Source organism: Petromyzon marinus, chromosome 17 (assembly GCF_048934315.1).
Source record: "Petromyzon marinus isolate PM22_M1 ecotype Great Lakes invasive population chromosome 17, UKy_Petmar_22M1.pri1.0, whole genome shotgun sequence".
In the NCBI taxonomy this organism is placed as follows: domain Eukaryota; kingdom Metazoa; phylum Chordata; class Hyperoartia; order Petromyzontiformes; family Petromyzontidae; genus Petromyzon; species Petromyzon marinus.
The window spans coordinates 6,312,277-6,334,500 of NC_133683.1; the positions used below are offsets into that span (position 1 = coordinate 6,312,277).

The window sequence follows — 22,224 nt, forward strand, 5'->3', positions numbered from 1 at the left end:
AGTGGGTGACTGGATGAGTGGGTTATAGGGTGATTGCGTGGATGACTGGATGAGTGGGTGACTGGATGCGTGGCTGATTTGATGAGTGGGTGATAGGGTGATTGAGTGGGTGACTGAATGAGTGGGTGACTGGATGAGTGGGTGACTGAATGAGTGGGTGACTGAATGAGTGGGTGACTGGATGAGTGGTTAACTGGATGAGTGGGTGATAGGGTGATTGAATTAGTGACGAGATGAGTGTGTGATAGGGTGATTGAGTTAGTGACTGGATGAGTTAGTGACTGGATGAATGTGTGATAGGGTGATTGGGTTAGTGACTGGATGAGTGGGTGACCGAGTTGTTTAGTTGAGTGCGTTGTTGTGAACTGCAGTGAGGCGCGGTGGTTGAACGCGGAGTGGATGAGACGAAGCGGTCAAAGTGTCTGGTAGACCGAGTCCCTTAACGTGGGTGGAGGGGGGAATCAACGAGGGGAAGTTCACTGCAACATTCACCACGGTGGTGCTAGTAGTCGCAGCGAAAAAAAGTGATACAGGGCTGACTGAATGAAGGTTGAGGCCAGGATGCAAGGTGGTGTAGAGGAGGCGAAGAGGAGGTGAGGTGGTGAGGAGGCGTAGAGGAGGGTGCCCCGCTCTTGGCGTTGATCTTGGTGAACACGTGTCCGCGCCCTGTCTCGTAGCTCTGCCCGGTGCTGATGCAGCCTCCACCGGCCGCAGCGCCCAGCGGCCTCGCCGAGTCCGTGCACAGCTCCGCTCTGAGCAAGCTCTCCATTGCACGCTGTCTGCTCGCAGCGACAAACACAACGTTAAACTTCCCCACCCCCCCCCGTCCCGTGTGGCCTCTAACACAGGGGTCCTCAACCCCCGGGTTGCAAGAGCACTTGCTTCAAGTACATTAAAACCCACTTTTTGGTGTAGATATGTAGATGACACTTTAGTTGTCTGGCGACATGGGAAGGATACACTTAATGAATGAATGTCTAAATCATCTCAATTCACAAAAAACGGCCATCCAGTTCACCATGGAAATGGAGGTGAATAACACACTCCCTTTCCTGGATATTTTGCTCGGACGAGGCCTAAATGGTAAAGTAACACACACAGCATTTACCAAAAGGGAACACATACTGATGCCTATCTGAATGCAGATTGGCATCATCACCCCGAACAGAAATCCTTTCTCAACAAGATGCTCATACATCTGGCTAAAACAGTGTCAGATGGTCAAAGTCTGAGGAGAGAGATTAAACATGTCAAAGAAATGCTACGATTGAATGTCTACAATAATGCTCAAATTAACAGAGCAGTGAATGCTAAACCAAGATCAAACAGTAATACTGCTGAATCAGGTTATTAAATAATTAAAATACCATATATCGTGGGAGTAACTGACAAATTAGCTAGTAGTCGCAGCTAAAAAAAAGTGATACATTAATGACAGGGCTGAATGAATGAAGGTTGAGGCAAGAATGCAGGGTGGTGTAGAGGAGGCGAAGAGGAGGGTAGAGGAGGTGAGGTGGTGAGGTGTTGAGGTGGCGTGGTGATGAGGTGAGGTGGCGTGGTGAGGAGGTGAGGTGGCGTGAGGAGGTGAGGTGGCGTGGTGAGGAGGTGAGGTGGCGTGGTGAGGTGGCGTAGTGAGGAGGCGTAGAGGAGGCGAGGAGAAGGGTAGAGGAGGTGAGGTGGTGAGGAGGCGTAGAGGAGGCGTAGAGGAGGGTGCCCCGCTCTTGGCGTTGATCTTGGTGAGCACGTGTCCGCGCCCCGTCTCGTAGCTCTGCCCGGTGCTGATGCAGCCTCCACTGGCCGAAGCGCCCAGCGTCCTCGCCGAGTACGTGCCCAGCTCCGCTCTGAGCAAGCTCTCCATTGCGCGCTATCTGCTCTCAGCAACAGACACAACGATAAACTCCCCCCCCCCCCCCCGGTCCCGTGTGGCCTCTAAATACTTATTTCCTTGGGAGAGGTGATTTATCGGACGAGGCCTAAATGGTAAAATAACACACACAGCGTTTACCAAAAGGGAACGCATACTGATGCCTATCTGAATGCAGATTCGCATCATCACCCCGTACAGAAAACCTCTCTCATCAAGATGCTCATACATCTGGCTAAAACAGTGTCAGATGGTGAATGTCTGGGGAGAGAGATTGAACATGTCAAAGAAACGCTACGATTGAATGTCTACAATAATGCTCAAATATCGATTTAAAGCTTTCGTGACTGCAATGATTCATCTTCTTTGGTTCTTTCGGTAAAGTCACGTAGAATGAGAATAAAATAATAAATTGATATTTTATCAAATAATAAATTGATATTTTATCAATTTATTATTTTATTCTCATTCTACGTGACTTTACCGAAAGAACCAAAGAAAATGCTCAAATAATTAACAGCAATGAATGCTAAACCAAGATCGAACAGCAATACTGCTGAATCAGGTTATTAAACAATTAAAATACCATATATCGTGGGAGTAATTGAGAAATTAGCTCGAGTTTTGGAAAAGCAAAAATCTAAACATCTAAGTAAGATTTGGCACGGTACACAAAATTCAAAAAATAGTATCTTGTACTTAAGATGAATTGCCTAAGTTGTCAACGGATGGTGTGTATCGGATTAATGGCTTATGTGGCAGATGTTACATTGGACAGATGGGACGTAACATTAGCGTAAGACTAAAGGAACACCAAATAAATATTAAACACTCTCAAACATAACTGTCGGAAGTTGCAGTACATGCTTGCCAACAAGAACACTTAATGTATTTTGATAACGATGAAGTGTTGTGTAAAACTCATTATTACTGGTCAAGACTAATTCGAGAATCCATTGAAACTGAGAAAATTTGTATTATTTTAACCTCTCTGACAGCTACAGGCTTAGTGCGGCCTGGAAGCGTATTATTAAGTAATTGTAATTGTAAGATGAGGAGATGAAGGCAGAAGAAGAAGACGTGGGGCGATGTGGTGATGCGGTCGAACGTGGTGGCCCGAGGAGCGGAGGGAGAGATGGCGCGGGACGGGGCGGTGTGGAGAAGGTGGCAAGGACGGCGGACCCCACGTGAGTGGAACAAACGCGTGGAAGAAGAAGACATCTCACATTTATCATTACTTATAGAGGAAACATACTAATTAAATGATTACTAATCAATTATATAATTTCAATAATCCCCCTCCTCGCCTCTGATTTCTGCACCTGATGGGTTATGAAATTAGGACAATTTATTAAATATATTGTATACCATAAAATACAGCAATTGACTAAAAATATACGGCAATAGATGTAACCTCGCAGCAGTGAACGTGACGAAATTTCATCATGGAAATGTCCGCTGCACAAAACCTTGAGTTCATCGCCCCACACGTGGTACCTCAGCCTCAGGATGAAATAAATCATCAGGGAGTTCTCCGTGAGCATCGTGCGCGCTCCAAATCCAGAGTTGAGCCGTGGTCTCGGCACCCAGCCAGACGCCTTCTCTTCTTGGGGCAGTCGGAGTCCAGCGCGCTATCGAAGGGCACGTGGTGAACGCTCAGGACGTGTCTCTTGAGCTTCGACTTCTGCATCGCTCCGTACGAGCAGTCACTGCACGGGAAGGGCTTTTCCTCTGGAACACAAGACATCCACCGTTGAGCACACGCACGTGCTAATACATAATTTATTTATCACCATGCAGTGGATGCCATAGCATTACTATGTATATGGGACGTTTTATCAATCACGGTTGCTGAGCACAGGCCCAAAGGCCCAAAATGCCAAATGGCCAGCATCAAATACCTCCGATTAGCACGGTTGGCTACGTATGGTACGAAAGAAGTTCAACATACGTACAAATAGTAGAAAAGCAAGATACTGATTTCCTGAAAAATATCATAATACATTTTTGGGGCTTATTTTGAAGCCCCAACATTTTGCACTTCTTCGTGTGGTTGATGTTGATGCAGAGCAACAACTATAATTAACATTGAGGTGGTTGAGCCAGATTATTCTATTACAGCTCATTAATTACACAATAATTACCTGCAATAGAACGAGTAAATACACATGGAAGTTAGGTGTGAGTACAATGAAGAGGAAATTCCCATCGTGGAAATGACTCGGTCTATACATTCAAAAATGTTCCCTAAATTTACCCACTTGTTTAAGTAAAATTTACCCCGGTTAAGAAATAGATAATTTTTGGAATTTGTCAAGCAATGTATTTTTCTCAGTTTCCTTCCAATGGTGCTATTGGCTCCATGTCATGAGATGAAGTATCCCTGTGCAACTCTCACACAGCAGTGAACCACCTCATGTAAGGGAACAGCTCGTGGAAGAAGATATCATTGCACTGCTCATGACATCCCTTCGTGACCGTTTTTTATCCACTAGGAGGTTATTGCAATTTCCTACACATCACGCGACATCAGAAGTGTTTGCTGGAAGAAGTGTTTGGTAACTGGATAAGACCATCAATGAGAAGCCAGTTTAATCATGGCTCGGTGACTGAAACCCAGAGTTTCATGGTTTAACCCAACATCCGAGCAGCACCACATCAGATCTCTAGACTCCTCAGCGCAGGCATACAGATATGGTCAACATATGCGTACATTAACTAATTTGTGAAATTATGAATTACATCCAAATGAAATGTAGTGTGTGCATTACTCGGACGTACCGAAAGGTGCCAGGTTGGGTTCATCCACCTTGGGGATGTTCCGCTCCACGCAGCCTCCTGCTTCCGTGCAGTCCATCCTCTTGATGTCCGAATTCTGGCTGTTGCTACTGCTGCAATTGGTGACGCTGGTGGTGGTCTTCTTTCTTTTAATGGACTTAGGTCTACGTCGCTTTTCCTTCTTCTTCTGCTGCAAGGCCATCAACACTTTCATGCTCGTAATAGGATCGAGAGCAGCGTATGGTTTATTCTCACTGACTGGTGAAGCAGTTTGTTGATGTGGAACTAGGCCAAAGCATTCAGGAAAATTGGATTTCATGTCATTTATCTTAACGCCGCTATCTTTTGTCGAAGCGTAATCATGTTCAGGCTTCGGTCTGTACAAGAACTGTGCGTGAAGACTTTCATGAGTTTTCAGGATTTCAATAGGACATAAAACTCCGCAGACTGAGCACATCTCATAGGGCGATGGTGGATTCAACACCGCATTGGCAAAACTGCCGTTATTCACCAAGCCTGGTGCACCCTTTATCACGTAATCCTTCTCGTGGGTCTTCACATGCCTTTTAAATTTTCCTAGCTGTTCAAACCTTTGTCCACATATGCGGCACCATTGGTCATGGGTCTCTTTGTGCGTTGTTACGTGGGCTTCTAGGCACCATGCCAGTTGGAATTTTTTCCCACAGACGTCACAAGAGATAAGTTTTTTCGGTCTTGTAACTCTACCGGATTGAGGTGGGGTTGAGACGGGTGCTGATGAAGTGCCATCGATGGTAAAGGCAATTCTCCCAGCACCACCATGACTCACAGCGGAGTTGCTCTCGCACATCTGAAACAAAGACAAAGGTCACGCGCATGACACCCGTGTCACGAGTGTACTCACAAAGGCATACTTAAGGTGACATAAGATTCATATATACTACAACTCATTATACCAGAACTCCACAATATTGCAGTTCCTATCATGTACGATTTTACTCCTCTTATCCACCCAAATAATATTTTGTTTCTAAACAACAATGACCAACTACCTCCATTTTCCTAATGTTACCCACCAAATAGGCCTTTCTGTATATACACACCAACAATATAATGATTGCACCACACGTTCACTCCACTATTCACAACACTCTGACTTGCAATCTCCATAAAGATTGTAATATCATTTATGTACGAGGGCCAGTTAAAAAGTTTTGAGAATGGACACTTTTTTTACAAACAACTACGTAAAATAGTCTTCAATAAAAGTACAGTATAGTACTATTAATGGCACTTATACGTGAACGTCATTATCTCTCATGCTAATTATTACAATGTTAAATAGTTACCCAGGAAAGCTTCATTGAGTCTAAGTACTGCATTTTCAGAAAGGTCCCATTGCATTGAGATGTTTGTGTGAGTGGAACCCAGAGAGACCCCACCTTGCAAATGGGGAAATAACACAACTCCGCACTAATGGATTCAACCCACAAACTCAAAGCATTCCCTGTTCAACAAAGTATTCAAATCAAGTTATTTTCTTTTTACCACAGTACTTTATGGAATCCTCAATAATTAATGCATTTTAGAAGTATTAAACTATACTTGAAGATGTGTGAGAATGTAATTCTGCAGATGCAAGCACAGGCAAACTCGTATCTGCATATACAAGTTTCTGGGCCTCCTCACTTCACCAAACCCGCATTGACCGGCATGGTGAAGTATGGTTAAACAACTCCCACGAACGACATGGTGTGGGGGAGGCCTCTATCAAAACGCTGGATCGACAAAGGGCTGATACATGTCACGACATTGTACATTAAGACCGTTCTCTCGTCAGCACAAGCCGTCTATGTGGACAATAGAGGGCACGACACACGTGTACACGATGTTTGTGTGCGTATATTCAGCGTGTGCATCACGTCATAATTATATAAGGTCGCGATTATGCTCAAAACGAACCAAATGTATAACATCACGAATAACTTTGGAGGTCTCCAGAGCCTGAACAATATTTGAAGTAGACACTGACCCTTGTCACGAGTTCTTATGAACTATAAACTAAACTATAAACTATTTTTATTTAACCAGGTAAGGCCCACTGAGCTATATAACTCTTATCAGAAGCGACCTGGACACAAATGATAGCTCAACGAAAGTGGCTTATCATGTCGACATTTATAGCAGTCAAGTACTCTAAACTCACGTTTCTAAATGTGGAGGGGAAAACCGAAGGACCAGGAGAAGAATCTACGCGACCACAGGGGAAAAAAATAAACAAATACAGAGCAGGCGTCAGGGTCTCGATGGAACCTCCACGCTGCTGTAGGCCTAGCGAGGTAGTTAACATCTCGACACCGCGGCGCCCCTTATTAAAAGATTAACCATGTCTAGCAAGGTTATTGACTGATTTCACTCGACTCACGGCACCACAAGTAATGTATTAAACAAATAAAACAATAATAAAGTAGAGAGGCGCTACTTACATTTAACAATGTTGTTGTTAACTTTAAAAGGAGCGCGCTTCTGTCTGGCTTGCAGTCCGGCGATCGCGGTCTCCACTTCCTGGATAAGCCACGCCCGTCGCGGCTATGCCCCGCCCACTGTCGTGCAAGCCACGCCCCTGCGGATCGGGCCAAGCTCATCCCACGGTGAAAGCCCCACAATCGGAATCTTTATTTACAGACAGTCCTCGACTTACGAACGCCCAAATTACAAACAGCCGCCCTTCAGAACCAACTGGCATGAAATATAAATTATTTTATATCGCCTGAAAACGCGAACTCGCGCTTGTGAGTGAGTGCGCGTGCGTGAGTGTGAGCAGGGGGCACAGGTGGTGCATCAGCCAGTCATCTCAGTCATCTCAGTCAGTCGACCCGTGGCACCACCTGGATCTGCCCCGTGACCTCCTGCCAGCGGGCGTTCGACACTTCACGTGGCCTCAAGGTGCACATGGCCTGGCACAAGCGTCGTGGTGACGTCACCGCCACTTAGTGGCGAATGGCGGTTGTTGTTGTTGTTGTGAGACAGTGAGAGAGTGTGAGGTCGACTCAGCCTCAGATGAGTTCCTGGTGAGGAGTGGAGTGAACACCGCTACTGGGGGAGACAAAGGCGACCGTGGAGGAGAATCCTCCAGGTGCTCACTGATACACTCACCAACTTTACCTCACCAATGACACCTCACCCACCTCACCACCCCAATTACACCTCACCAATCACACCACACTCACCTCACTCACCAAACACCAACTCCACTCACCGCACAAATGGCACTCATCACACCTACTACACTCATCTCACCCACTACATTCACCACACCAACCACTACATTCACCACACCAACCACTACATTCACCACACCAACCACTACATTCACCACACCAACCACTACATTCACCACACCAACCACTACATTCACCACACCAACCACTACATTCACCACACAACCCACTACATTCACTACACCAACCACTACATTCACCACACCAACCACTACATTCACCACACCACCCACTACATTCACCACACCAACCACACAGTCACCATACTGACTGCACCCATCTCATCCACTGCACCAACCTCACTCATCTCACCAATCAAAACTCATCTCAACGACCGCAATTCACCACATTACATGCTCCCATCTACATCAGTGGCCAGCAGATGGCAGCATCTACAGGCCACATTCTTGGCCAGTCGATGGCAGCATGGAACGGAGGTTACCGAGCAATCTATAAACGTACGATATTTATTTTGGCTCTCTACGAGGCGTGAGATCTCAGGTAGGTCTGGTTACTCACACGTACACATTATTTGCTGAGGAATTGGCAAGACATCCCAAGCAGAATCCTAAAAATTAGAGACTCAACAAGGCATCTGTGGATGAAGTCAGGCCCGTGTCTGTCTGCTCGATTATTTCATATCTGTCAACCCCTTATCAGGGCCGAGCTTATCACAGACCAATTCATACTTTATTGGTCACCCCGTGCCCTTATAAATCTCAACGTAGTGAAAACGCGTTATCGTGTGAACACGCGGGACAGACCCAGGTGTTGTGGGTTACCTCCCCGAGATAAACTTTCTTCCAACTTTGTCTTTTATACGCCCGGCGCTCCGCCAATTATTGTTGTGAGCGTCGCTCCTCTGCCCTCTGTTGTTCATGGAGGGAGACTGCACCCCAATGCCCAGTATCATCCTCCGCGAGCCTCTTCAAAATGCTGATCTTGACACCGCTGGAAGCAGTTATCGGCCTTGACCTCACCTCACAACAGTGCAATTTTAACAGCTCAACATCAAAACACAATGATGTGTCGCTTGCACCAATCGCACAACATCCCAGCATTGACTCTCAGCTGTTACTTGTGTAGAGGGGGTCACGTGTGTCACCATAATTGCCCTAATCCTACAACTCGTGCTGCATATTTTCCTTGCCATATTACCTGTGACACACATAATGAGGACAACCGGTAAGTCAAATGAAACCAGAGGTGAGAAACCTGTTCTTTATAATATTTTTAATAAGCAATTTGAACACGACTTTTAGAAACACCGATGCAGCTATACACGTGCCACATTGTCCACAAATTCAGTTGATACTAATAGGGTGTATTTGCCAGTATTGTACATTATTTAAATTACATTTGTTTGGGCGGCAGGGTGGTGCAGTGGTCACGCCCGTGCATGACATCTTCTGAAGGACTGCCTGGCTTCGCTTTCCTCATTCTGGTCCCTTTCTCTGTATGGGTTTACTCCCACAGCAAAACAACAACAACATACAATGTAACTGGTACTAGCCAAACATCCAAATTACTCCTGCGAAAAGTTGTCAGGCCCCTCCTGAACAAGAGTCTTGAGACTCAGTGAGATTGCTTGTGTGGCGATCGAAACGTCGTGATCCATTATTATTTTTTCTACCTACGTGACTTTACCGAAAGAACCAAAGAGTAAGGATTCCTGCAGTCACGAAAGCTTCAAATCAAGATTAATGAGTGTTTACATGTGGGAGGAAATCGGAGCACCTGGAGAAATCCAAGCAAATGGGGGGCCAACGCTCTATCACAAATCTACAGATGGAACAGGCGGAGTCCACATTATTCGACACCGCCTTCTCTACCTCCTTGACGACCAAGGGGTGGGAGTTGTCGCAACATTTTTGTGATCCACCAACCCTCACCTCCACGTAGTCGTGGATTACAGGCATACAAAGCCACCACAACCATCCGGCTAAAGTAGCTGTAATGCACATCTAAAATTCTACAAAAGTTGATGGGGCAAATGTCGTAGGTCAATTGGTTTGATTTCTATGCGCATTAACCAGTCTCTAACGTATGCACATTTAGATTCGCATTCGGCCGCCAATGGAACAGGTGGTGTCCAAAAGCAAAGTGGATGTACTGATTGTATCTTCATTGCGGGACTCATCCAGCAGTGGATTGACGTGGGTTTCAGGTATCCACGTGGAGACGGGCAATAAACACTGGGGCCACCTGGCGGTAAATGTTTGCCGGTGCACATTGGGACCGGCTTACACGTCACTAGCCCCAGGCAGCCCCCAGCCACTGGCGTGCAACACAGCGAAGGGAATCTCCCACCAATGAGAACCACGCACAACCCAGGGTGCAGTCCTATAACTTGGACTCGCAAACACAACAAAACCCATAGCCGCCAACCCACACGGTTTACCCGTATTCTGTTGGGGGAAAGTGAGTTGTCAGGTCCATACGGCAGACGGCCGTTTCAATACGGGCAACATTTTTGTTAAGTTTATTTGTGTGTTTCTCCCTTGTCATGGGACTCATAAGGGGCACGGGGTGACCAACAAGGTCTGAATTGTTCTGTAATAAGGTAGGCACTGATGAGGGGTTGACAGCGATGCAAACCCCACACAATACAAAACGCCAAACGGCCAGTAACAATAAAAAATAATAATATATAACTGTCCAATGAGTAATTAGATAATTAAGATCAAAGAAACGCGTTCCTTAAATTGATCAAGTTTATTGTTGCAAGAGTTTGGGAAAACAGGAAGACCGGGAGTGGATTCCAGAGTGGAGCAGTGCAAACTGATAAATCTGAAAAGAAGAGTGAGGTGACCTGCATGGTGGTGAGTGGGTGGGTGAGTAAATGGGTGAGTGTTTGAGTAAACGAGTGGAGGAGTGTGTGATAGGGTGATTGAGTCAGTGACCGGATGAGTGGGTGACTGGATGCGTGGGTGACTGAATGCGTGGGTGATTAGATGAGTGGGTGATTGAGTGGGTGACTAAATGAGTGGGTGACTAGATGAGTGGGTGACTGGATGAGTGGGTGATAGGGTGATTTAATTAGTGACTAGATGAGTATGTGATAGGGTGATTGAGTGGGTGACTGGATGAGTGGGTTATAGGGTGATTGCGTGGATGACTGGATGAGTGGGTGACTGGATGCGTGGCTGATTTGATGAGTGGGTGATAGGGTGATTGAGTGGGTGACTGAATGAGTGGGTGACTGGATGAGTGGGTGACTGAATGAGTGGGTGACTGAATGAGTGGGTGACTGGATGAGTGGTTAACTGGATGAGTGGGTGATAGGGTGATTGAATTAGTGACGAGATGAGTGTGTGATAGGGTGATTGAGTTAGTGACTGGATGAGTTAGTGACTGGATGAATGTGTGATAGGGTGATTGGGTTAGTGACTGGATGAGTGGGTGACCGAGTTGTTTAGTTGAGTGCGTTGTTGTGAACTGCAGTGAGGCGCGGTGGTTGAACGCGGAGTGGATGAGACGAAGCGGTCAAAGTGTCTGGTAGACCGAGTCCCTTAACGTGGGTGGAGGGGGGAATCAACGAGGGGAAGTTCACTGCAACATTCACCACGGTGGTGCTAGTAGTCGCAGCGAAAAAAAGTGATACAGGGCTGACTGAATGAAGGTTGAGGCCAGGATGCAAGGTGGTGTAGAGGAGGCGAAGAGGAGGGTAGAGGAGGTGAGGTGGTGAGGAGGCGTAGAGGAGGGTGCCCCGCTCTTGGCGTTGATCTTGGTGAACACGTGTCCGCGCCCCGTCTCGTAGCTCTGCCCGGTGCTGATGCAGCCTCCACCGGCCGCAGCGCCCAGCGGCCTCGCCGAGTCCGTGCACAGCTCCGCTCTGAGCAAGCTCTCCATTGCACGCTGTCTGCTCGCAGCGACAAACACAACGTTAAACTTCCCCACCCCCCCCGTCCCGTGTGGCCTCTAACACAGGGGTCCTCAACCCCCGGGTTGCAAGAGCACTTGCTTCAAGTACATTAAAACCCACTTTTTGGTGTAGATATGTAGATGACACTTTGGTTGTCTGGCGACATGGGAAGGATACACTTAATGAATGAATGTCTAAATCATCTCAATTCACAAAAACCGGCCATCCAGTTCACCATGGAAATGGAGGTGAATAACACACTCCCTTTCCTGGATATTTTGCTCGGACGAGGCCTAAATGGTAAAGTAACACACACAGCGTTTACCGAAAGGGAACACATACTGATGCCTATCTGAATGCAGATTGGCATCATCACCCCGCACAGAAATCCTTTCTCAACAAGATGCTCATACATCTGGCTAAAACAGTGTCAGATGGTCAAAGTCTGAGGAGAGAGATTAAACATGTCAAAGAAACGCTACGATTGAATGTCTACAATAATGCTCAAATTAACAGAGCAGTGAATTCTAAACCAAGATCAAACAGCAATACTGCTGAATCAGGTTATTAAACAATTAAAATACCATATATTGTGGGAGTAACTGACAAATTAGCTAGTAGTCGCAGCTAAAAAAAAAGTGATACATTAATGACAGGGCTGAATGAATGAAGGTTGAGGCAAGGATGCGGGGTGGTGTAGAGGAGGCCAAGAGGAGGGTAGAGGAGGTGAGGTGGTGAGGTGTTGAGGTGGCGTGGTGAGGAGGTGAGGTGGCGTGGTGAGGAGGTGAGGTGGCGTGAGGAGGTGAGGTGGCGTGGTGAGGAGGTGAGGTGGCGTGGTGAGGTGGCGTAGTGAGGAGGCGTAGAGGAGGCGAGGAGAAGGGTAGAGGAGGTGAGGTGGTGAGGAGGCGTAGAGGAGGCGTAGAGGAGGGTGCCCCGCTCTTGGCGTTGATCTTGGTGAGCACGTGTCCGCGCCCCGTCTCGTAGCTCTGCCCGGTGCTGATGCAGCCTCCACTGGCCGAAGCGCCCAGCGTCCTCGCCGAGTACGTGCCCAGCTCCGCTCTGAGCAAGCTCTCCATTGCGTGCTATCTGCTCTCAGCAACAGACACAACGATAAACTCCCCCCCCCCCCCCCCGGTCCCGTGTGGCCTCTAAATACTTATTTCCTTGGGAGAGGTGATTTATCGGACGAGGCCTAAATGGTAAAATAACACACACAGCGTTTACCAAAAGGGAACGCATACTGATGCCTATCTGAATGCAGCTTCGCATCATCACCCCGTACAGAAAACCTCTCTCATCAAGATGCTCATACATCTGGCTAAAACAGTGTCAGATGGTGAATGTCTGGGGAGAGAGATTGAACATGTCAAAGAAACGCTACGATTGAATGTCTACAATAATGCTCAAATTAACAGCAATGCATGCTAAACCAAGATCGAACAGCAATACTGCTAAATCAGGTTATTAAACAATTAAAATACCATATATCGTGGGAGTAATTGAGAAATGAGCTCGAGTTTTGAAAAAGCAAAAAGCTAAACATCTAAGTAAGATTTGGCACGGTACACAAAATTCAAAAAATAGTATCTTGTACTTAAGATGAATTGCCTAAGTTGTCAACGGATGGTGTGTATCGGATGAATGGCTTATGTGGCAGATGTTATATTGGACAGATGGGATGTAACATTAGCGTAAGACTAAAGGAACACCAAATAAATATTAAACACTCTCAAACATAACTGTCAGAAGTTGCAGTACATGCTTGCCAACAACAACACTTCATGTATTTTGATAACGATGAAGTGTTGTGTAAAACTCATTATTACTGGCCAAGACTAATTCGAGAATCCATTGAAACTGAGAAAATTTGTATTATTTTAACCTCTCTGACAGCTACAGGCTTAGTGCGGCCTGGAAGCGTATTATTAAGTAATTGTGATTGTAAGATGAGGAGATGAAGGCAGAAGAAGACGTGGGGCGATTTGGTGATGCGGTCGAACGTGGTGGCCCGAGGAGCGGAGGGAGAGATGGCGCGGGACGGGGCGGTGTGGAGAAGGTGGCAAGGACGGCGGACCCCACGTGAGTGGAACAAACGCGTGGAAGAAGAAGACATCTCACATTTATCATTACTTATAGAGGAAACATACTAATTTAATTATTACTAATCAATTATATAATTTCAATAATCCCCCTCCCCGCCTCTGATTTCTGCACCTGATGGGTTCAGTGATGACATCGCCTTTCTCTATTTAAGACCGGAAGCAGGTGGATGGCTTCACTATTCTGGCAAATCGCCCGATGATGCTGGATGTAATTACCAGTGAAACGTCGTACTCATCTTGTGGATTTACTCTCCAAAACACCGGTGGGCTGAAGTAGTAACTAAGTGGAGTTTTGTTTACGTGACAAATTCCTTACTAATTGGCTGTGTCAGGTGGTGTAGGGTTATTACACATTTATACTTACACGATCTAACCCAAAAACCTTTGTTATGAAATTAGGACAATTTATTAAATATATTGTATACCAGAAAATACAGCAATTGACTAAACATATGCGGCAATAGATGTAACCTCGCAGCAGTGAACGTGACGAAATTTCATCATGGAAATGTCCGCTGCACAAAACCTTGAGTTCATCGCCCTACACGTGGTACCTCAGCCTCAGGATGAAATAAATCATCAGGGAGTTCTACGTGAGCATCGTGCACGCTCCAAATCCAGAGTTGAGCCGTGGTCTTGGCACCCAGCCAGCCGCCTTCTCTTCTTGGGGCAGTTGGAGTCCAGCGCGCTATCGAAGGACACGTGGTGAACGCTCAGGACGTGTCTCTTGAGCTTCGACTTCTGCGTCGCTCCGTACGAGCAGTCACTGCACGGGAAGGGCTTTTCCTCTGGAACACAAGACATCCACCGTTGAGCACACGCACGCGCTAATACATAATTTATTTATCACCATGCAGTGGATGCCATAGCATTACTATGTATATGGGACGTTTTATCAATCACGGTTGCTGACCACAGGCCCAAAGGCCCAAAGGCCTAAAATGCCAAATGGCCAGCAACAAATACCTCCGATTAGCACGGTTGGCTACGTATGGTACGAAAGAAGTTCAACATGCGTGCAAATAGTAGAAAAGCAAGATACTGATTTCCTGAAAAATATCAGAAGAACACATTTTTGGGGCTTATTTTGAAGCCCCAACATTTTGCACTTCTTCGTGTGGTTGATGTTGATGCAGAGCAACAACTATAATTTAACATTGAGGTGGTTGAGCCAGATTATTCTATTACAGTTCATTAATTACACAATAATTACCTGCAATAGAACGAGTAAATACACATGGAAGTTAGGTGTTAGTACAATGAAGAGGAAATTCCCATTGTGGAAATGACTCGGTCTATACATTCAAAAATGTTCCCTAAATTTACCCACTTGTTTAAGCAAAATTTACCCCGGTTAAGAAATAGATACTTTTTGGAATTTGTCAAGCAATGTATTTTACTCAGTTTTCTTCCAATGGTGCTATTGGCTCCATGTCATGAGATGAAGTACCCCTGTGCAACTCTCACACAGCAGTGAACCACCTCATGTAAGAGAACAGCTCGTGGAAGGAGATATCATTGCACTACTCATGACATCCCTTCGTGACCGTTTTTTATCCACTAGGAGGTTATTGCAATTTCCTACACATCACGCGACATCAGAAGTGTTTGCTGGAAGAAGTGTTTGGTAACTGGATAAGAACATCAATGAGAAGCCAGTTTAATCATGGCTCGGTGACTGAAACCCAGAGTTTCACGGTTTAACCCAACATCCGAGCAGCACCACATCAGATCTCTAGACTCCTCAGCGCAGGCATACAGATATGGTCAACATATGCGTACATTAACTAATTTGTGAAATTATGAATTACATCCAAATGAAATGTAGTGTGTGCATTACTAGGACGTACCTAAAGGTGCCAGGTTGGGTTCATCCACCTTGGGGATGCTCTGCTCCACGCAGCCTCCTGCTTCCGTGCAGTCCATCCTCTTGATGTCCGAATTCTGGCTGTTGCTACTGCTGCAATTGGTGACGCTGGTGGTGGTCTTCTTTCTTTTAATGGGCTTAGGTCTACTTCGCTTTTCCTTCTTCTTCTGCTGCAAGGCCATCAACACTTTCATGCTCGTCATAGGATCGAGAGCAGCGTATGGTTTATTCTCACTGACTGGTGAAGCAGTTTGTTGACGTGGAACTAGGCCAAAGCATTCAAGAAAATTGGATTTCATGTCATTTATCTTAACGCCGCTATCTTCTGTCGAAGTGTAATCATGTTCAGGCTTCGGTCTGTACAAGAACTGTGCGTGAAGACTTTCATGAGTTTTCAGGATTTCAATAGGACTTAAAAATCCGCAGACTGAGCACATCTCATAGGGCGATGGTGGATTCAACACCGCATTGGCAAAACTGCCGTTATTCACTAAGCCTGGTGCACCCTTTATCACGTAATCCTTCTCATGGGTCTTCAAATGCCTTTTTAATTTTCCTAGCTGATCAAACCTTTTCCCGCATATGCCGCACCATTGATCACGGGTCTCCTTGTGCGTTCTTACGTGGGCTTCTAGGCACCATGCCAGCTGGAATTTTTTCCCACAGACGTCACAAGAGATACGTTTTTTCGTTCTTGTAATCCTACCGGATTGAGGTGGGGTTGAGATGGGTGCTGGTGAAGTGCCATCAATGGTGAAGGCAATTCTCCCAGCACCACCTTGACTCGCAGCGGAGTTGCTCTCGCACATCTGAAACAAAAGACAAAGGTCACGCGAATGACACCCGTGTCACGAGTGTACTCACACAGGCATACTTAAGGTGACATAAGATTCATATATACTACAACTCATTATACCAGAACTCCACAATATTGCAGTTCCTATCATGTACGATTTTACTCCTCTTATCCACCCAAATAAGATTTTGTTTAACAACAATGACGAACTACCTCCATTTTCCTAATGTTACCCACCAAATAGGCCTTTCTGTATATACACACCAACAATATAATGATGGCACCACACGTTCACTCCACTATTCACAACACTCTGACTCGCAATCTCCATATAAGATTGTAATATCATTTCTGTACGAGGGCCCGTCAAAAAGTTTTGAGAATTGACACTTTTTTTTACAAACAACTACGTAAAATAGTCTTCAATAAAAGTACAGTATAGTACAATTAATGGCACTTATAACTGAACGTCATTATCTCTCATGCTAATTATTACAATGTTAACTAGTTACCCAGGAAAGCTTAATTGAGTCTAAGTACTGCATTTTCAGAAAGGTCCCATTGCATTGAGATGTTTGTGTGAGTGGAACCCAGAGAGACCCCACCTTGCATATGGGAAAATAACACAACTTCACACAGATGGATTCAACCCACAAGCTCAAAGCATTCCTTGTTTAACAAAGTATTCAGTGTAATGTTTAATATAATTTATTTGGTAATATATAGTATCGTAATTGTATAGTCAATATATAGCAGTGTGGTATACAGTACGGTTGGTAAAATAATACAGTGTAATATTATTATAATCTAAGGTATAGGGTAGTGTATAGTAACGCTGCGTATAATTCAATGTTGGGGTCTGTCTATGGCAGTTTATAATAAAACATTATTTGGAGGCATATTATAATAATTTTTGCGACATAGAAGTGTAATGTATAATGACGTATTGTTAGTAGCTCAGCTTAGTGGAGAATATATTGAGTACATTGATTATATTGATGTAGTTTATATTTAGTTCTTTCACATCGGTTTGTTGTATGATAGTTGGGTAGTTGCAGTTCTTTAGCGTCAATATACTAAATGCCTCTGTTGATATATAAACTCTGACTTTAACATAGCTACTTCCGTGACAAGTTACATGCTAATTCCTCGCAATAACATCATGCTAATCTCACAGTTACATGCTAATTTCTGACGTTAACATCCTGCTAATATCTCACATTAACACAGCTACTTCAATGCTAAATTATTCTGTTGATATGTAAACTCCTTTGTCAAGGCGCTCTGCTCCTCCCACCCAGCTTAAAATACGCTGCCAAGCTTAGCAGTGTTCATTGGAGCGCTGTCTTTCCGACAGTTCTGTTTCTTCACCTGAGGAAGGCTACTTGTGTTGTGGCCGAAACGTCGTGAGAATTTTATAGTTAAATTTTTATTATTTTATTATTTCCCTTCGACGTGACTTTACCGAAAGAACCAAGAAGATGAATCCCTGCAGTCACGAAAGCTTTAAATCGAAATTTATTCAAATCAAGTTGTTTTCTTTTTACCACAGTACTTTATGGAATCCTGAAGAATAAATGCATTTTTAGAAGTATTAAACTACACTTGAAGATGTGTGAGAATGTAATTCTGCAGATGCAAGCACAGGCAAACTCGTATCTGCATATACAAGTTTCTGGGCCTCCTCACTTCACCAAACCCGCATTGACCGGCATGGTGAAGTATGGTTAAACAACTCCCACGAACGCCGTGGTGTGGGGGAGGCCTCTATCAAAACGCTGGATCGACAAAGGGCTGATACATGTCACGACATTGTACGTTAAGATCGTTCTCTCGTCAGCACAAGCCGTCTATGTGGACAATAGAGGGCACGACACACGTGTACACGATGGTTGTGTGCGTATATTCAGCGTGTGTATCACGTAATAATTATGAGGTCGCGATTATGCTCAAAACGAACCAAATGTATAACATCACGAATAACTTTGGAGGTCTCCAGAGCCTGAACAATATTTGAAGTAGACACTGACCCTTGTCACGAGTTCTTATGAACTATAAACTAAACTATAAACTATTTCTATTTAACCAGGTAAGGCCCACTGAGCTATATAACTCTTATCAGAAGCGACCTGGACACAAATGATAGCTCAACGAAAGTGGCTTATCATGTGGACATTTATAGCAGTCAAGTACTCTAAACTCACGTTTCTAAATGTGGAGGGGAAAACCGAAGGACCAGGAGAAGAATCTACGCGACCACAGGGGAAAAAATTAACAAATACAGAGCAGGCGTCAGGGTCTGGATGGAACCTCCACGCTGCTGTAGGCCTAGCGAGGTAGTTAACATCTCGACACCGCGGCGCCCCTTATTAAAAGCTTAGCCATGTCTAGCAAGGTTATTGACTCATTTCACTCGACTCACGGCACCACAAGTAATGTATTAAACAAGTAAAACAATAATAAAGTAGAGAGGCGCTACTTACATTTAACAATGTTGTTGTTAACTTTAAAAGGAGCGCGCTTCCCTCAGGCTTGCAGTCCGGCGTTCGCGGTCTCCACTTCCTGGATAAGCCACGCCCGTCGCGGCTATGCCCCGCCCACTGTCGTGCAAGCCACGCCCCCGCGGATCGGGCCAAGCTCATCCCACGGTGAAATCCCCACAATCGGAATCTTTATTTACAGACAGTCCTCGACTTACGAACGCCCAAATTACAAACAGCCGCCCTTCAGAACCAACTGGCATGAAATATAAATTATTTTATATCGCCTGAAAACGCGAACTCGCGCTTGTGAGTGAGTGCGCGTGCGTGAGTGTGAGCAGGGGGCACAGGTGGTGCATCAGCCAGTCATCTCAGTCATCTCAGTCAGTCGACCCGTGGCACCACCTGGGTCTGCCCCGTGACCTCCTGCCAGCGGGCGTTCGACACTTCACGTGGCCTCAAGGTGCACATGGCCTGGCACAAGCATCGTGGTGACGTCACCGCCACTTAGTGGCGAATGGCGGTTGTTGTTGTTGTTGTGAGACAGTGAGAGAGTGTGAGGTCGACTCAGCCTCAGATGAGTTCCTGGTGCGGTGTGGAGTGAACATCGCTACTGGGGGAGACAAAGGCGACCGTGGAGGAGAATCCTCCAGGTGCTCACTGATACACTCACCAACTTTACCTCACCAATTACACCTCACCCACCTCACCACCCCAATTACACCTCACAAACCTAACCTCACCAATTACACCTCACCAATCACACCACACTCACCTCACTCACCAAACACCAACTCCACTAACCGCACAAATGGCACTCATCACACCTACTACACTCATCTCACCCACTACATTCACCACACCACCCACTACATTCACCAAACCAACCACTACATTCACCAAACCAACCACTACATTCACCACACCACCCACTACATTCACCACAACAACCACACAGTCACCACACCACCCACTACATTCACCACACCAACCACTACATTCACCACACCAACCACTACATTCACCACACCAACCACTACATTCACCACACCAACCACTACATTCACCACACCAACCACTACATTCACCACATCAACCACTACATTCACCACACCAACCACCACATTCACCACACCAACCACTACATTCACCACACCAACCACTACATTCACCACACCAACCACTACATTCACCACACCAACCACACAGTCACCACACCAACCACACAGTCACCACACCAACCACTACATTCACCACACCACCCACTACATTCACCACACCAACCACACAGTCACCAGACTGACTGCACCCATCTCATCCACTGCACCAACCTCACTCATCTCACCAATCAAAACTCATCTCAACGACCGCAATTCACCACCTTCCATGCTGCCATCTACATTATTGGCCAGCAGATGGCAGCATCTACAGGCCACATTCTTGGCCAGTCGATGGCAGCATGGAACGGAGGTTACCGAGCAATCTATAAACGTACGATATTTATTTTGGCTCTCTACGAGGCGTGGTATCTCAGGTAGGTCTGGTTACTCACACGTACATATTATTTGGTGAAGAATTGGCAAGACATCTCAAGCAGAATCCTAAAAATTAGAGACTCAACAAGGCATCTGTGGATGAAGTCAGGCCCGTGTCTGTCTGCTCGATTATTTCATATCTGTCAACCCCTTATCAGGGCCGAGCTTATTACAGACCAATTCAGACTTTATTGGTCACCCCGTGCCCTTATAAATCTCAACGTAGTGAAAACGCGTTATCGTGTGAACACGCATGTTGTGGGTTAACTCCCCGAGATAAACTTTCTTGCATCTTTGTGTTTTATACGCCCAGTGCTCCGCCAATAATTGTTGTGACCGTCGCTCCTCTGCCCTCTGTTGTTCATGGAGGGAGACTGCACCCTAGTGCCCAGTATCATCCTCCGCGAGCCTCTTCAAAATGCTGATCTTGACACCGCTGGAAGAAGTCATCGGCCTTGACCTCACCCCACAACAGTGCAATTTTAACAGCTCAACATCAAAACACAATGATGGGTCGCTTGCACCAATCGCACAACACCACAGCATTGACTCTCAGCTGTTTCTTGTGTAGAGGGGGTCACGTGTGTCACCATAATTGCCCTAATCCTACAACTCGTGCTGCGTAATATGTTCCTTGCCATATTACCTGTGACACACATAATGAGGACAACCAGTAAGTAAAACGAAACCAGAGGTGGGAAACCTGTACTTTATAATATTATTAATTTCAGGCAATGTGAACACGACTTTTAGAAACACCGATGCAGCTATACACGTGCCACATTGTCCAGAAGTTCAGTTGATACTAATAGGGTTTATTTGCCAGTATTGTACATTATTTAAATTACATTTGTTTGGGCGGCAAGGTGGTGCAGTGGTCACGCCCGTGCATGACATCTTCTGAAGGACTGCCTGGCTTCGCTTTCCTCATTCTGGTCCCTTTCTCTGTATGGGTTTACTCCCATGGGAAAACAACAACATACAATGTAACTGGTACTAGCCAAACATCCAAATGTTCAGGCCCTCCTGAACAAGAGTCTTGAGACTCAGTGAGATTGCTTGTGTGGCGATCGAAACGTCGTGATCCATTATTATTTTTTCTACCTACGTGACTTTACCGAAAGAACCAAAGAGTAAGGATTCCTGCAGTCACGAAAGCTTCAAATCAAGATTAATGAGTGTTTACATGTGGGAGGAAATCGGAGCACCTGGAGAAATCCAAGCAAATGCTCTATCACAAATCTACAGATGGAACAGGCGGAGTCCACATTAATCCACACCGCCTTCTCTACCTCCTTGACGACCAAGGGGTGGGAGTTGTCGCAACATTTTTGTGATCCACCAACCCTCACCTCCACGTAGTCGTGGATTACAGGCATACATAGCCACCACAACCATCCGGCTAAAGTAGCTGTAATGCACATCTAAAATTCTACAATAGTTGATGGGGCAAATGTCGTAGGTCAATTGGTTTGATTTCTATGCGCATTAACCAGTCTCTAACGTATGCACATTTAGATTCGCATTCGGCCGCCAATGGAACAGGTGGAGTCCAAAAGCAAAGTGGATGTACTGATTGTATCTTCATTGCGGGACTCATCCAGCAGTGGATTGACATGGGTTTCAGGTATCCACGTGGAGACGGGCAATAAACACTGGGGCCACCTGGCGGTAAAT

The 22,224-nt window shown here is 45.7% G+C and overlaps 1 long non-coding RNA gene across 1 annotated transcript in view; it reads right to left on the bottom strand.

Annotated features, from left to right (window-relative positions):
• Positions 1-22,224, bottom strand: part of LOC142924802 (uncharacterized) — a 410,191-nt gene that overhangs the window by 19,142 nt on the left and 368,825 nt on the right. The window lies entirely within an intron of this gene.